Consider the following 17,741-nt stretch of genomic DNA (forward strand, 5'->3'; position numbering starts at 1 on the left):
TCAGTAACTTACAGCCTTAAAATGTACTTTACAAACATTGCGAGTACCTGTTACAATGTCAGCTAGAGTCGGAATACGTAATTTGAAACATGTATTTGAAAACAGGGGAATAATATGACAAATAAGTTTTCATCACCGGAACTGCATTCGCTGACATTGCAGCTGGCCTCGTTATATCATGCAGTTTATCCTTTAGCTATATTGAACTGAATGGAAGTCTGATATCCAATGCTGGGGAAATTGAAGATAAAGAATTAAACAGAATCCAGAAGTGGGCGGAAAAAAAGGCCCTGGTCCTTGTCTTTGTTGTACGGGTAGCAATTGAAATTGTACTTCCCTCTAGGGTCTTTCAGGGCACTTATCCCTGGTTATGGGTATGCACTTTGTTGTACGTCGCTCTGGATAAGAGCGTCTGCCAAATGCCAATAATGTAATGTAATGTAATGTAAAAATCTGGCAAATTAAATTAAATGCAACAAAATTTAAAGTTCTACACATGGGAAATAAACATATAAGGCATGATTAATTTATGGGGGGTACAAAATTGGATAGTGCTCAAGTTGAAAAAGACTTGAGGGTCATAGTTGACCAAAGCCTTTTGGGTTCTAGCAGTGTGGTAGCAGTAAAAAAAGGCCAATAGGATGCTAGGATACATAGCCAGGAGTATTGAGTATAAGTCCAAGGAAGTTATACTCACCTTATACAATACTCTTGTTAGACCACACTTGGGAGTACTGTGTGCAGTTCTGGGGACCGCACTATAAGAAAGATATAGAGGCACTGGAAAAGGTTCAGATAAGGGCAACCAGATTGATTCCGTGTATAAAATATAAAGAGTTACGAGGATAGATTTAGGATGCTTAATCTCTTTAAGTTTAGTAAAAGGAGCCTTATGGGGGATTTGATTCAGGCTTTTAAATTCATTTAAGGGATTAACAAAATGAATGAAGGGGATTCTTCAGGGTGAGTTCGGTTAGCAGAACAAAAAGGCACAAATGGAAATTGGCAAAGGAGAAATTCTGTACAGATATTAGGAAGTATTTTTTCCACACAGCGAGTGGTCAAGGTGTGGAACAGCTTGCCAGTAGATGTAGTGGAAGCAGAAACACTGGGGGTTTTCAAGACCAGGCTTGATACGAAGTTAGATGCTATTTGGCTTTTAGGCAAACTAGGCAGTAGGTACATTGCTGGGCTGAATGGCCTGTTACGTTATAAAGCTAGGCTTTTAAAAAATATAAACCGCAGCGCAGCTACTGTGGTTACATGGCGAGGAATGAAGGTGTATGAGTATCCACAGACGTGGGGCCACTAATGGGCAAATAGGTTAGAACTGTATTCTTATTACATTAGTAGGACTACAGTATAATACTATATTTACAATAACTGTCATCACTCATATCGAGGTCAACTTCTACCGTCAACTAAAGGCTAATGTGATGTAACAGTATAATTTGAGAACAGGTGCTGCACGCAGAAAAAAAACTCAAGGTGTTCTCAGCCACTGAGAATATTTTTGAACTTACGCGCGAAAGGGTTAAACATTTATCCAGTGTCATGATTACAATGCAGTCAATGCAATGGCCTGTATATGATCATCATCTGTTTCCAAGGGCCACTGGACCTGATTTTGGGATCTTGACTGAAGGTACACCAACATTGTTGAGATTACTGCATCCCCCTCCTGGCTCTCATCAATTTATTTTCTATCATATTATCATCGTCATCTAATTATTATTCATTACAAAAGCATACACTTACCTTGCCGCTGCGTTGCAAACAGGACAATCAAAGCCACCAGTACAATAAAGAGGAGTGACACAATAGTTATAAGTCCAATCTCCAGAGATGTCCATCGCAGCTTCTTGGCAGTGTTGTTCTCTGCCATAGTCTGTCCTTCAAGTGTAGCCTGTGTCAAGTCACCTGAATAACCAACAATATTAAAAAAATAAAAAAGCGTTAAAATTAGTCTCTTTATATAGATGACTTTGACATCACTGGGAAAAAAGATATTTAAAACTATATAAAAATGCAAAGAATATAAAGTGGAGTACTGTATATGTGAGATATTTTAGATATGTTCCCTGCCTCGTCTGAGCTGTGTATGTCAGCCAATAGACAAAGGAGATCAGCAAAGTTCCCAGTGCACTGTTAAGTTTATCTTGAGGAGCAATTAATCCTTGATCCTTGGCAGCAGAGCAGACTGCATTCATGGCAGACCTGTTGAGCACTCACTAAGATGAAAGACCCGACCTGAGGACAAAGTCTTAAATTCCCGTTTGAAGCAGAGAGAGAGAGAGAGAGACAAAGAGAGAGAGAGAGACAATTCTCACAGAAGTGGCTTCAGCCTGCATCTCTGTCAACCCTGAAGATGTGGATGAGATTCTCTGCCAGGGGGCTTCCCCGGTGGTGTGTGTGGGTATTTTGTAATTCGTAAGCACATTCTTGTATTTATTTCATGATATGTTTCAGATGCTTCATAGCCTTGTGCTTCAGCAGGCACGTTAGGTAAAGAAAGACTTTTGATTATGGTTTTGGGCATGTAGGTATGTGCTCCACGGGACCTGTGACACAGTGTGTTTGTGCTTTATCAATAGAAGTGCTGGTATCATATATCTCATAAATATGCTGGGCATGCAGTTATTATCAACGTGTTCAAACACTACAGACTATATTGGATTACGCGTCCAAATTCTTCTTACTGTATATGGTGAAACAGTAGCTGATGGAGGTGGAAGAACTGATTAGGCAAATTAATACCAAAATACTACACTCACTGAGGGTAGTAGGTAGACCTGTACACCAGCTTGTTAATGCAAATATTTAAGCAGCTAATCATGTGGCAGAAACTAAATGCAGACAAGCATGCAGACATGGTCAAGAGGTTCAGGTATTTTTCAGACTAAGTGTCAAAATAGGGAAGAAATGTGATCGAAGTGACTTTGACAATGGAATGATTGTGGTTGCCAGACAGGGTGGTTTGAATATCTCAGCAGTTCTGTGGGCAAAAATGCCTTGTTAATGAGAGGTCAGTGGAGAAGGGCCAGACTGGTCAAAGCTGACAGGAAGGTGACAGAACTAAGATAAATGAGGCTAATCTGAAGTTCTAAATGGGCCGTTATGTTCAGCAACGTTATTGGGTGCAGTTAAGGTTAGTAGCCAGATGACATTCCACCTTGCTAGCTAGCTGACTGGCTGATGCGGGATATTTCTCATTACACATGACATGAGAGACTACGCAATATCGCTAGCAAGATAATATGCAAATATCGTGTTGATAGACTGCCGTCTCCTCAAGATTTCACTGGGGAAATGCGTTTCAGACTGCAGAATTATCTTTCAAGTGGAAAACAATGATGCTAACTATACTTTTAAATCATGCATCGATATGCATACTGGCTATACGAACAAAACCTTTAGTTGATACTTGTCATTTAGGCATCAACTACAACATCACAGGTTATGTGAGTTAATATTCCACTCTTACAACCAACCCCACTACTGGGGTGAGTTGTAACACAAGCTGGGGATGGATTTAACGGGAACAAAAAACTTGCTTAAATCAGACCCACACAATGAGATTTACACAAGAACTTGAACAGAAAATGTCTCAATAGGCCAAAAATACATTATTTTCAATAAAATAAATGATCAATAAAGATTTGTATTGTTAAATCACAAAATATAAAATTGTCTATCTCTAACATCAACATTTGAGGACTTAAAATCCATTTTGCTGAACAAACTGGGCATTATTACGTCTATACCTCAAAATCTTTTTTTGCTGAAAACACCCAATATTTCCCACAGTCATGAAATTGCTCCCATGAGCTCAAAGGGGAATATAGGGGAATAGTGATCAAATTACCGAATGTTACAACTAACCCAATGTTACAACCATCCCCGGTCTCTCCTACTATTCTCACAGCAGCTCTGGTGCCGACTGTGGCTACAGTTTCACATAGCAGGGCACGCAAGTCTACTCAAAGGCCAACAGAGTGCAGTAACTGCCTCACTTCCATTTACTGTATGTTTCCGTATCAGCTAGTGTTATAAAATGATGAAAATGGTTTTGCATATCCGTTGCCTACACCATGGCTGTGTTCTTCTAAGTTTGCTTTTTAAATATGAAACTTGTATTGAACGACTTCCGCGTCTTGTGTTGCAGTGCCTACAATAATAAATTAGACAATATCTTCTTACACGTGCTGATGTTTTCAAACGCTTTCAAACTCTCGGCACAACTCTTAGCCATTCGATCGACTGTGCGACCGTTCTGATGGGCCTGAAATAGGCTAACACAAAATCCCCCATAATTCTGAAAACAATTTCAAACTGATATGATCCGCGTGTAAAGTTACAAAACATGCATGTTTAGCTCCTCAAAAACATTGCAATGCATTGATCATTTCTACCTGATACAGTATACAGTAAGCTACATATAAAATGTAGGCTACAACACAGTATATGCTATATCTCCAATTATGGGACAATGCGTTTATAAAATATTTAAAAGAGAATGGAATAGAGCAGAAAAACAGTTCATAGCCATTCATATTTCCCTGTATACACATATTTGATTCGTATTTTCTGTGCTGTTATACCGTGACAGAAGCAATTTTTAATAACTTATTATAATGTTATAATGTCGTCAAAAATGAAATACATAGCCAATGTTAGTAGATATAGATTATAAAAGCCTCATGTAAATAATTCAGATCAATGAAGGTTGAAAATAACTGCAGATCCGGGCATATCCGTTATCCATTCGGCGATAATGACTGTTGCATAGCCTACTATAATTCCTGGGCTATTGCCATTAGAATATGGTTAAATTCTCTAAACTGCTAACAAGGGGGAAAGCGTGCATTAGTTGAATATGCTACTGCAGGACGTGATCGGGCAACATTCTTGCATTCATAGTTTTTCAGCGTTGTCGCAAATAAATGCATTATAAATAATGCAATGCGCGCAACCGGTGCACAGTCTAAACAAGATCGCTAGCTAGATATAAACATTACAGTACTAAAAAATCAATGTTTTCCAGGCGGGACTGACTTACCAGGTGTCTCTGGAAATTTTCGGTCGATGATGTAAATGGGCATCACCGACCAATCAAACAGTCATCAAATCCATAAAAGAACAACCTTCTTGAGTAAACGCCGAACAACCTGGAAAATCGATAGCGAAAAGAGGCACTCTGCTTCGGTTCCCGCTGGATTATAAATAAATAAATAGCAGCTTTTCCCTCTGTAGCCCACTAGAAACGAAGCGAGTCTTTTCCTACCTGTTAACGGTACGACACCATCATCAATCCCTCACTATTGAAGTGCCGCTATTTCAATATAGGCTTTCTGTATGCCTAAATAAACGACAAACAGCACGCAAAACTAAAACAAACAGCACACAAATAATTATATAGACGAGGAAGTACTTATATTGCTCCAGTATCCTATGCAGGATATCTTGAAAGCCAGCGTTTAGTACAGGTCTTGTCAGTGACAGTCAAGCCGCCTCAGTGGTCTCGTAACGAGTGCGCTGGCAGTCAATCCTAAATAGCTCGGGAATGGATTTTGCCTCAAGTAAATGCCGTGGCTTATTCGAACACCCTGGCGCAGATGATCCTGTGGAGGTAGGATTTACTTGGTGTCTGACACCAACTTGTGCTCGGTGCTCTCCGTCAAATCGCACAATCAAATATTAGCTCTTTCGAAGTTGACCGCTTGTCTTAGTGATGTGGATAAAGCACAGCGGAGGCTCAAGAGAAAATAATGTTAGCACTGGCAGTCTGTTGTTACTTGGCGTTCTGTTCGTGTAAAGCTGAATGCATGCGAATGCGCGATGTATTAATGTTTGTATTTGTTTATTCACTCGAACTGTTGTTTTATATTTTTATAATAAAGTTTCTGTTTTAAAATTTTCTACATCCTGTAATTTGTGATATTGTAAAACCAATCAGCGTTCTTTGCATTTTTTGTGGGGTAGCCTATATGTTCAATACGTTGACAGAGATGACAAGCTGCTGAAATTGTAATCACTTATTGAAAAGTAGTGACCCATATGCCACATTCCACGAACTCATATTTCAACAAATATATTTTTGGATTTGGTGATTTATTAGCCTAAAAAAAAGAAAAAAAAAGATTATTATTATTATTATTATTATTATTATTATTATTATTATTATTATTATTTTGTACAATAGTTGTTACAGAGAACACTTAGCATTTTATTAAGGACAGAATGCATTAATGACAGATGTTCTCACAAAAGTCATTAAAGCTAAATAGTATGGACTCTATTTACTGAAGTGGCTCACATTGTGGCTATTTCAATCTCTGAATTCCTGAATAGTGTTGAAAAGTGTAGAGAAAGTGAGATCAAGGCATCCCTCTTGTGTCTCTTGAAAATGTTTTATTTTTTTAATCATCAATAACTATAAGGGAAACATATCATGGCTTACAGAAAGAATTATATTTCTGGAAAAAAGGTCCTGAGGTACTATAGAACAAAGTAGTATGAATTTGCTTAAATTGTGGAAATAGCAACATTGCTGCTATTATTTCCAGCTGCAGCAATTATGCAAGTATATATGAAGATGTGCAATGGTCGTATTAAGGTATTTGTATTGGGTATATGAAGATACTGGTGGGCCAACTATGAGTTTAATACTGTATGGCATATTAATACAAAGGCATATTGAGGGGGCATGTGAAAGGATACGGACAGGACAACCCACACTATTAAACAGCAGGGACCAATCACGTGCCACCTTGCTGCCATCATACCTCACGTGGCAGTAGCTGGATTTTTTATTTTTCTTCTTTTGACCTGAGTAAATCAAGATTGGCCCCCTGCACAGACAAATCACATTTCAAGGAAGGCCGGCAACAACACCCCAGATGGGTTCTATTTGGAATTAAATCCTGGCTTTGCTCTATGTGATCATTACACTAACGGCAAACCTATCCCCATCTCTCCCTCTGTCTCACTCTCTGTCTCTTTCTTTCTTTCCAGTATTTAATTTCCTTCATCCTCTTGTGAAATATTTATTTTTAATAGCACCATCCTCTTGGGAGTGCTGACTTTATCTTTTGGCTCTGTGTCACCCTTTGTACACTGGCATCAGTCCCCCTTCTTGGGGCTGTTGGAGGGCTTCATAGGGAGGCTTCACAAAGAGCAGTCATATCCAATTACAGCTGCCTGTGCTTCAAAATCGCTACTGCTGGTTGATCTAAAACATTGTAAAACAAGCCAATCTTCAGCAAGGAATGTGTTGAAGCCTGCTGTCCATGTGACATCACTCCCTGGCTCAGAAGATTTTTTTTTTTTTTACCGGCAGGCACAACAAATGTATCTTTTCAAAATAAAGGGACCAACTTGGATGGGTAACGATGTGAAAATGGAAGGAACCTCAGGTTCTCTTGTGGAGGTGGACCATCTGAAAAATTATGGCCATCCACTGCTGTGATGCTGTGAGGTCAGATGACCCTCTGGATTTCAAACATTCCAGATAGCTCTGTTTAGTAGTGACCAGGGCCATAGAAATCCACAAACCAGAGGGTCATAGGGTCAAATCCCAGATGTGACTCGACCACTGTATCACAAGGCACTTTTGCCTGATTTGATTCAGTAACCATCAGATAGAGTGAGCGATCAGTAATCATTTTGTGAGGCATGGCAGGTTTAGAGGATACCCAGGGTGAACCTTGCCAAACCAAACACCATGACTCACTATGCTACTTTATGATGGCTAGAACAGGCCTTGGTCTCTATCTGTGTCACATCAAGCTATGTTGTCTGCCTTCAGGACATGAGTAGACCTTACTATCAAAGAGAACATTCCTCTTTTAACTTTCCACCCTAGTAGTGACCATTCTGAGCCTTGGGTTGCCACATCAGTATCTCAGGGAGAGCTTTTCTTTCTTTGTTTAGCCTAAACCCAGCAAGTTATTTTGCATTTGACTGACTGTAACATCCATCTGTTTATGTTTATGGACATTTTAAATCATCTTTGTTTTTGTTTCCAGCTGAAAGTTTATAGATATAGATCTTTCAAAAAGAAATCATATCAGAAGTAAAAAATCATAGAGATTAAACGGTTTTAATATTTAATTTTTGATGGATCTTTCTTAAAATATATGCTTATGATCTACATATTGGCAGTGGCCCAATAAATAACATCAGCTTGTATTTGTCTTTCTTTCCTTTACGATACATATTTCTGACAGACAGTGTGGTGAACATTTTCTTGTTTCCTTGGTGATGAGGATGGACAAACAGGGTAATGACTATAATATTCAGAGACCAGAGCACACAGGGATACTAGGTATCAGCAAAAATTATGACATATTCTAAATAAAATAAAATCAGTTTTATTTGTATAGCGCTTTTCACATAATACTGTCACAAAGCCACTAGAGAGTAGCATAAAATGATTTAAAAGAAACGAATGCTTGAAACATATTCACTTCTTGCAGTCTTCTTTACAGTTATAATGTTTTATTGTTAATTTCTATTGGTGTAATATTGGTAGATCACTCAATTGATAAGCTTGGGTGTATGGGTTGGGGTGGGAGTGAATAGGGGAAAGGGGGTAATTTAAATGTCAGTGGTGGAGTGAACAATCTTAGCTGGGTAACATGCATATAAAACATATTCCACTGACATGTCCCTTGTCTGCTCTTCACCTTCCATAGTATGCCAATCCGCCCTGATTGTCATACTGTCCAAAACTATAACCTCCTACCTTTATTCTTAGGCCAAAGGATAGCAGTAATATATGGTAATACATTCTCACTCAATCAAGACAATTGTTGGGCAACTCAGTGCCTTAGCTATAATAACCGTACCATACCACACAGTACTCTTAAATTGTATACATGTAATTTGATACTGTATTTTGATATTACTAATTAAAATGGAGATTCCAAGCTGCCCCCTTTAATAATTATAAATTCAGATATGATCTTGTTTCTTTTAAGCGTACTGTTTATGATCGGCAGTGGTATTTAAATTGTCCATTTAAAACCAGATGCATGTAGTGATTAACTCAGTGCATTGTGCATGTCTCAGTGTTTTTAATATTCCTGTTCGATCTTATCCCCAAGTGAGTGTTTCACAGTGCATCAAGACCTCTTTCCCTTCAATCTTGCCCAGGGGATTTGAGCTCTTCTGCTGATTCAATAAGTTGTTATCTATATCTTCTGCTACCCGATGCTTAAATTAATAATACATTGAATTAATTTATAGTGAAATGTTTAATTATTATAATATATTATTTACAACGCTAATGCGATTTTGTCAGTAAAACAGCTTTTCCAGTATTTTTGTTATTGCAAACCCACCAAACATGAGTTTGTAAAAAAAAAAAAATCTCACTTTGACATTATGCACAGAGGAAATCGGAATTAGTGTAACGCCTCTACTTTACTGGCTCAGAAACATAGAAGCAGTATTTTAAGCTGGGTGCTACTGTGCTCATCCAGCACATGCAGATGACAGTGTCGCTCAGAGTGAAAGCAGTGATGTCGGGGTCCTGATCACTGAAGCGTGACTGAAACAGATATACACATGAAGCATCGGAGGGCTTGGCTGTCCAGTAGCTGGTTTGACAGAGACAATAAACAGATCCCCAAAATAGGTGAGTTTATATTCAATCCTCTGTGCCAGGACAGAATCTCACCTACATAGATCTGCTGCCAAACACTGCAGGTGTCAGGGACCCGGGCAGGGGGAAGCAAGCACAGAGTAAGAAAAAGCACAGGAAAGACACAAAATGGAGTCAAACCCAGGCAGAAAAACAAAAACCAATAGATCCCAAAAATCAGGGAGCAGAAAAACAGACAAAAACGGGGAAGCAAAAGGCAAGAACCCAAAAACACAGAGAGGAAAAACCAGGCAGAGAAACTGTCAGGTTCTGTTTTTCACTGTCAGTGAAGTCAGTTTTCACTGTTAGCGTTTCCGTGTTTTTGTTATCTCTGTGCACACCGTAGCCACCCTGTCAGTTTGTTCACTTCATTAATTAATTTCACCTGTGCTTCACTTCCTGATTGCCATTCCCTCTTGTTATCTGTCTTATATAAGCCCCTCTGTTTGTTTAGTTAGTGGCTAGATTGTTATGTGTCTTAGCTATACTCTCCAGCGTTTTCTGATTGATACCTGTTTCACCCCCAACTCCCTCGTTTTGTTTATCCCGTCTGTCTTATTTGGAACCGAAGTTTATCAACCTGTATTTTTACCACGACTTTCTGTTTCTGTCTGCTCTGGCTGCTAGTTACCCACCCTTTGCCTGTGACCACGATTATGATTTGGATTATCCCCGCTATACCAATTTGTTGGAGTTTGGTCCCATTGCCTGGACTTTGTAATACGAACTGCCTTGTCTCCTCTGAACCTGTTTGCTGGCTATTGACCCTCACCTGTCTCACCTGCATATTTTATAATAAAGACTTTATTATAAAATCTACGCCTTGGTCTCACATCTGGGTCGCTTGTTCTACGGACCTGATAAAAACAAAACCCAAACAAAAAAACAGGGTGGCAAAAAGAAAGAACTATGAAACCGAATACAAGGGAAGACTCTACAACTGGAGAAGACAACCTCACAATGAGAAGCTGAAAAGGACAGGTATAAATACAAAACTGATTGAACAGACAGTGAGAAACAGGTGAGAGGCAAAGACAGGAAGGAAATCCATATAAGGAATGGGAGGCAGAGACACTAAATGAAGAACAGGTGAGATGAATGAGCGGGAATGCATGGGAAGACAGACAGACAAAAACACACAACCTGACCGGAGGCTTGTTCTTTCATTTGCAGTTTCCTCAGCAGCCCCTCCCACCCGAAACCCATATGAAATCGAGTCTTAATATCTGCATTTCTGGTATTTCTCCACTATCTTAGGATAGCCGTGTCCACACGCTGGCTAGGACACAGCTCTATAAGGCTGAGGCATGTTATTTTTTACAAGCAGCTACAAAACGAGTGGACAGAATTCATGTGAAGTGTAGACTGGGACAGCAAACAAAGAAACAAGGCACCATATGTCGTCAATGTTTTCATGGGCAGATGCTGCGGGTTCCCATAAAGTCTGGGGCCAGATTTAAGACAGGTTGGACAGGGCATGCATGAGCATTCAATGGGAAAGGAGAGATGGAGAATGACAGTAAATAAATTGTGATTTCACAGTGACTGTTAAGCCTCATTTTTCAAGATCTAAAAAAACTGTAAGTGGCACCTTAGACATTTCTCTTGAACATGCCATACGTACTTATTTTTCATTCAACAAACTTTTAACGTATAATCTATTGCTTCTTACGCACAGAATTTTGGGTGATTAATGTAACTACCTACAATAAATAACAAAGATAAATAACATACCTACCATTTGTGTCCCTTTCTCTTGACAGTATACAATTTAATTTAATGATATGTTTACATGCTCTGGTATGGTATTAGAAATGAATTAATTCAGTCACATCTCTATCAAGGAATGTTCATCCTACTCATTGGGGCAAAAACTAAAAATACTGACTCAGATGGGGAGGATTATCTGGAACAGCCGATTCAAGCAGGGTCCAAATGATATATCTGTGGAAACGGCCATGAAAATGTATGACTCTGAGCATAGTTACAGCTGCATATTTACATAGAGCACATTGCACACCCCCACACGCTGCACAACATGCATGTTGATAAATCATTCTTACTCCAGAGATGCAGAAAAGTGCAATTTGCACATGTTGTGGATCTGAACACTATTGACAGTCTATTGAGAGAACACCATCAAGACAATATTAATATGCACATTCATCAACTTTATTGAAAATAAAATTAATTGGGAAGACTTTTCAAGAAACCTTTCTGCAAAACATAACTGCAAATAAAATTATGAAGTGAACACCACCTATGAAAACACAATCCAGTCAATGTTCATGAGGCGTGGCTATATCAAAAGTCTCCTTTGTTTCTTCACCTTTCTGCATCATCTATTTTTATGTTTTTTATGTATCTGTAAATACATTAACATTCCAATTTGTGGTTTTGTGTCGTGATTTACAATTATACTGTATGTAAAATCCATAAACAAGCAATGCATAAATATCTAAGCTATTAAATCTACAGCAGGTGTTTGGTTGGATGGACAAAGCAAGCATATTTCCTACAAAATATAAGAACCCCTTGGTGAACCTAACCAAGTACTATGCTAATACTAATACATATTTCAGATAGGTTTGCCATTTCACCCACTAAGCATGGTGAGTATTGCATTGAAGAAACTTTTGGATTAAAGGAAAGGCAAGTAAATTTCACAGCAGGGGTTCAGGAGGAATTGAAAAGGGGGGAAAACAAATAGTGATTATTTTGGGTTTTTTCTGGTTTTACTGGATTTCATATGCAACTGCAGGACTGGAAGAAGTGTATAACGAATGGTATTAAGACAGAATTGAAATCAGATGGTGATCAGATGGCCTCTCTCCTTCACAGATCCAGTGCTCATAGCTGAAAGCACGGACACTGTGGATGTTGTTTTCTCTTAAAGAATCTGAATTTGCAGACTAGATTAATGCACAAAGACAACAGCATTTGGAATGGAAGACCATGGAACTGCAATGATGCGTGTTATGCCCTTCCTTGTTTGTGGTCACAGGTGAAGTAGACAGTGAACATATAATACCATCTTGTACTGACTCCATGCAACATTCTTTACACACTGACATCGTTATTCAGTTATTCAGCCTTTCAGCAGTTCAGTCACACAATCATTTTTTGTTTGAGTTTGGGTTCTAAGCCGAAGCGCAATCAGCAGCCGCCATTATGAAGTGACTCCTGTGGCAAACCACCATCATTCCACCAGAACTCTAAAAACCTTTCACCTCATCTTCTATCCACCACAGCCAAATCACCATTCCCTTTCCCGAGAACATATAGGGTAACACGCAACAGAGTAAGAAAAAGCACAGGAAAGACACAAAATGGAGTCAAACCCAGGCAGAAAAACAAAAACCAGTAGATCCCAAAAATCAGGGAGCAGAAAAACAGACAAAAACGGGGAAGCAAAAGGCAAGAACACAAAAACACAGAGAGGAAAAACCAGGCAGAGAAACTGTCAGGTTCTGTTTTTCACTGTCAGTGAAGTCAGTTTTCACTGTTAGCGTTTCCGTGTTTTTGTTATCTCTGCGCACACCGTAGCCAGTCAGTTTGTTCACTTCATTAATTAATTTCACCTGTGTTTCACTTCCTGATTGCCATTCCCTCTTGTTATCTGTCTTATATAAGCCCCTCTGTTTGTTTAGTTAGTGGCTAGATTGTTATGTGTCTTAGCTATACTCTCCAGCGTTTTCTGATTGATACCTGTTACGGCCTGTTTCACCCCCAACTCCCTCGTTTTGTTTATCCCGTCTGTCTTATTTGGAACCGAAGTTTATCAACCTGTATTTTTACCACGACTTTCTGTTTCTGTCTGCTCTGGCTGCTAGTTACCCACCCTTTGCCTGTGACCACGATTATGATTTGGATTATCCCCGCTATACCAATTTGTTGGAGTTTGGTCCCATTGCCTGGACTTTGTAATACGAACTGCCTTGTCTCCTCTGAACCTGTTTGCTGGCTATTGACCCTCGCCTGTCTCACCTGCATATTTTATAATAAAGACTTTATTATAAAATCTACGCCTTGGTCTCGCATCTGGGTCGCTTGTTCTACGGACCTGATAAAAACAAAACCCAAACAAAAAAACAGGGTGGCAAAAAGAAAGAACCATGAAACCGAATACAAGGGAAGACTCTACAACTGGAGAAGAAGATCTCACAATGAGAAGCTGAAAAGGACAGGTATAAATACAAAACTGATTGAACAGACAATGAGAAACAGGTGAGAGGCAAAGACAGGAAGGAAATCCATATACGGAATGGGAGGTGGAGACACTAAATGAAGAACAGGTGAGATGAATGAGTGGGAATGTATGGGAAGACAGACAGACTACGGTGGTCACAGAGGGAAAGAAGGAACGAAAACGCTAAAAACAGATAAAGAAAAACACAGAACCTGACCGGAGGCTTGTTCTTTAATTTGCAGTTTCCTCAGCAGCCCCTCCCACCCGAAACCCATATGAAATCGAGTCTTAATATCTGCATTTCTGCATTTCTGTATCATGCATAATATTGTTAATTCATTTCATTGTTTTATTGTTATACACAAATCTGATTACAAACCTGCTTTTATTTGTATGTTAAGGAACAAAAATAGTTTTAGTGGACCCTTCCTATATTTGGATCCGAGTTGATCTTGTACAGTGGGGATCATCAACTCCAAATCCAGAATCCAAATCCAGCGCAGTTTTTCTGCTGGGTAACTAGAGCTAGCAATTTCCCCAGGTAAATGGAGGACGGAAGAGCAGCAGGTCTCAGCCCTCGAGGACCGGGAGTTGCTGATCTGCGGTGTACAGCAATACCAGCTCTCGGCCTGCCACAGTTTCTTTCTACAGTCTCCTCTTCAGCAAGTGAAGTGCATGCTTGATTTGTATATAAATCAGGTGAGTGACTTGGCTAGTCTGCGGATTGCCACATTTTGGATTGCAGAACACTTCAGAGAATTCTCTATCGCATTCAGAGCTTGCGGAATCCTTTCATCTATGTCCTGAGAACTGCTTGATAAATGAAATGGTTGATGCCTTCAATAACAATTTAAGTAACATGTTGAACAAAGTCGCCCCAGTCAAGACTAAAAAGCAGCTCTGTGAAAGTGACACCCTGGATGAATAACATGATCCGTGTGCTGAAGCGATTATGTTGACGAGACAAAATAAAGTAGAGAACAACTAGACTTGAGGTTCATCGCAGCATCCTCAAGGAATGCATTACTAATTTCAATAATGGTGTGCACACTGAGAGAAGAGCCCACTTTTCAAAGATCATTGCAGAGAATGACAGCAACTCTAGGGTACTGTTATCAACTATCCTTCGATTAATAAATCCCAGGCCAGTCTCTGACAAGCTTCTGCCTCAAAGTGTGAGGAATTTTCTCATTTTTTAAATAAAGTAACAACCTTTAAAGCTGGTATTGTTAGAAACACTGGCAACTTAGATGATCTGTAACAAGCCAGCCACTATTAGAAGCTTTACAAGTATTTCTGAGGCAGAGCGCTGTAAAATTGTAGCAGAGTAAACCTTCAACATGTCATCTGGACCCCGTTCCTATCACATCTTTTACAAATGTTTTTCAGAGTGTCTCCACAACTGCTCTAAAGATAGTCAACATCTCTGGAGACATTAATTTTTCCCAAGGCTTTTAAAAATACGGTTGTGAAACCTCTTTTGAAGAAATTCTAGTGTCATTCTGAGCAACTACAGACCTACACACACCAAGCACTTTATTAGGAAAATGTGTGCCTTATTACACCAACTTATTCATGCGATTATCTAATCAGCCAATTGGGTGACAGCAATGAACACACATTTACGCACATTAGTCTCTTGAGCTTGCAAAGAATGGTGCAAAAAACAAAAGAAATCAAATGAGCAGCAGTTCTTCAGACAGAAACTCCTTGTTAATGAGCGGTAAGAGGAGAATGGCTAGACTGGTCAAAGCTGACAGGGAGGTGACAGTAATGCAAATAACCACGTATTTTAACAGTAGTATGCAGAAGATCATCTCTGAACACATGTGTGATGCCTCTTAAGTGGATAGGCTACAGCAGCATAAGTCTAAAAAATAAGTCTGATAAATACTGAATAAGGTGCTCCCTGCGTGTATATGCTTCCCTTAGGTCATGTCAGAAAACACAATGTTCATTTCCACAGCTATGCTGATGACACACAGATATACATTGCAGTTGAGCCAAGCAATCCTTATACATGATGTGCCCTGACTACCTGTCTGCAATTAATGTCAACGGATGAGCAACATTTTAAATGTTAACAGTTAAATGAAGATAAGAAATAATACTTTTACTTGGCCCCAAAGTCAAAACGGATGCACTTTTTAGCAGGTTAGGAAATTTAGCTCCCCAGGTTAAATCAGAAGTTAGAAGCCTGGGTCTAATTTTAGACTCTGATTTGAGTTTTAAACCACGCGTTAAAAAGATGACCAAGACGGCTTTCTTCCACCTGAGAAACATTACAAAGGTAGAGCCATTTTTATGAAGATAGGATTCTGAGAAGTTAGCCCATGCTTTTATTTCAAGTAGGCTGGACTATTGCGATGTTCTTTTTACTGGTCTTTCCATGAATTGAAAGATTCCAATAATTCAGAACTGTGAGACTTTTAACGAAAACAAGGAATCAAGAGCATATGTATTACTCCTGTTTCAGCTGCACTGCATTGGCTCCCTGTATCTTTTAGAATTGATTTCAGGCTCACTGTTGTTTTATGTCCCTTCATGAGCCCTCAGGTCATATGCAGCTGGTTTATTAATTGTTCACAAAAGAAAATTGGGGAAGCTTTTAATCATTATGCCCGTAAATTATGGAATACCCTGTCAATTAATGTCAGAATGGCTAGCTCAGTGGACATTTTTAAAAGGCAACTAAAATCCTACCTTTTTAATCTTGTCAAGAACCCGGGCAGGGGGAACCAATTGCAGACTTAGGGGTGACGAAAAGCACAGTGAAGACCCAAAATGGAGTCGAACCCAGGCAGAAAAACGGGGTGGCAAAAAGAAAGCACCGTGAGCAAGAATAAGGGAAGACTCTGGGAACTGGAGAAGACGACCTCGCAATGAGAAGCTGAAAAGGACAGGTAGAAATACAAAACTGAGTGAACAGACAAAGAGAAACAGGTAAGAGGCAAGATAGAAAGACAGGAAGGAAATCCATATAAGGAATGGGAGGTGGAGGCACTAAATGAAGAACAGGTGAGATGAACGTGAACAAAAACAACTTAGACAAAAACAGATACAGAAAAACACAGAACCTGACAGAACCTGACCCCCCCCCCCCTCCTATCAAGGGGAGGAGGAGCAGGGAGGGAGGGTGGAAAAAAGGGAAAGTATAGATGACTGCAGAGCTTCACACGGCCACACGGCCTGACAATAAAACAACCCATTTTTATAAGAATAGCACTTGAACAAAAGGGCTTTGTCCAAAAGCAGCTATACAGGGAACCGGCCCCCAAAGAGTATGCCTAGGGCAACAGCGACAAGGCAAAACTCCCTGGCTAATAGGAAGAAACCTGACTCATTGGTGGAACCCATCTGCCTGTGGTGATACCGATTGAAATAAAAATGGTTGTAACTAAAAACGGGGGGCCTACAGACGGACACAGACGGCCGCGGGGGGGCCTACAGACAGACACAGACGGCCGCGGGGGGGCCTACAGACAGACACAAATGGCCGCGGGGGCCTACAGACGGCCACTGGTGGCCTACAGACGGCCTTAGGGGCCCACAGGAAAAACCCACAAAAAAACATGTTGGTTCCAATCCTGGCAAGGTCGTTCTGTCAAGAACTCAAGCAGGGGGAACCAATCGCAGACTCAAAAGAAAGCACCGTCAACAAGAATACCAGGGAAGACTCAGGGAACTGGAGAAGACAACCTCGCAATGAGAAGCTGAAAAGGACAGGTATAAATACAAAACTGATTGAACAGACAAAGAGAAACAGGTGAGAGGCAAGATAGGAAGGAAATCCATATAAGGAATGGGAGGTAGAGACACTAAATGAAGAACAGGTCAGATGAATGAGATGGGGATGGGAATGCATGGGAAGACAGACTACAGTGGTCACAGACGGAAAGAAGGAAC

The sequence above is a fragment of the Conger conger genome, chromosome 13 (assembly GCF_963514075.1).
Source record: "Conger conger chromosome 13, fConCon1.1, whole genome shotgun sequence".
NCBI classification, from domain to species: domain Eukaryota; kingdom Metazoa; phylum Chordata; class Actinopteri; order Anguilliformes; family Congridae; genus Conger; species Conger conger.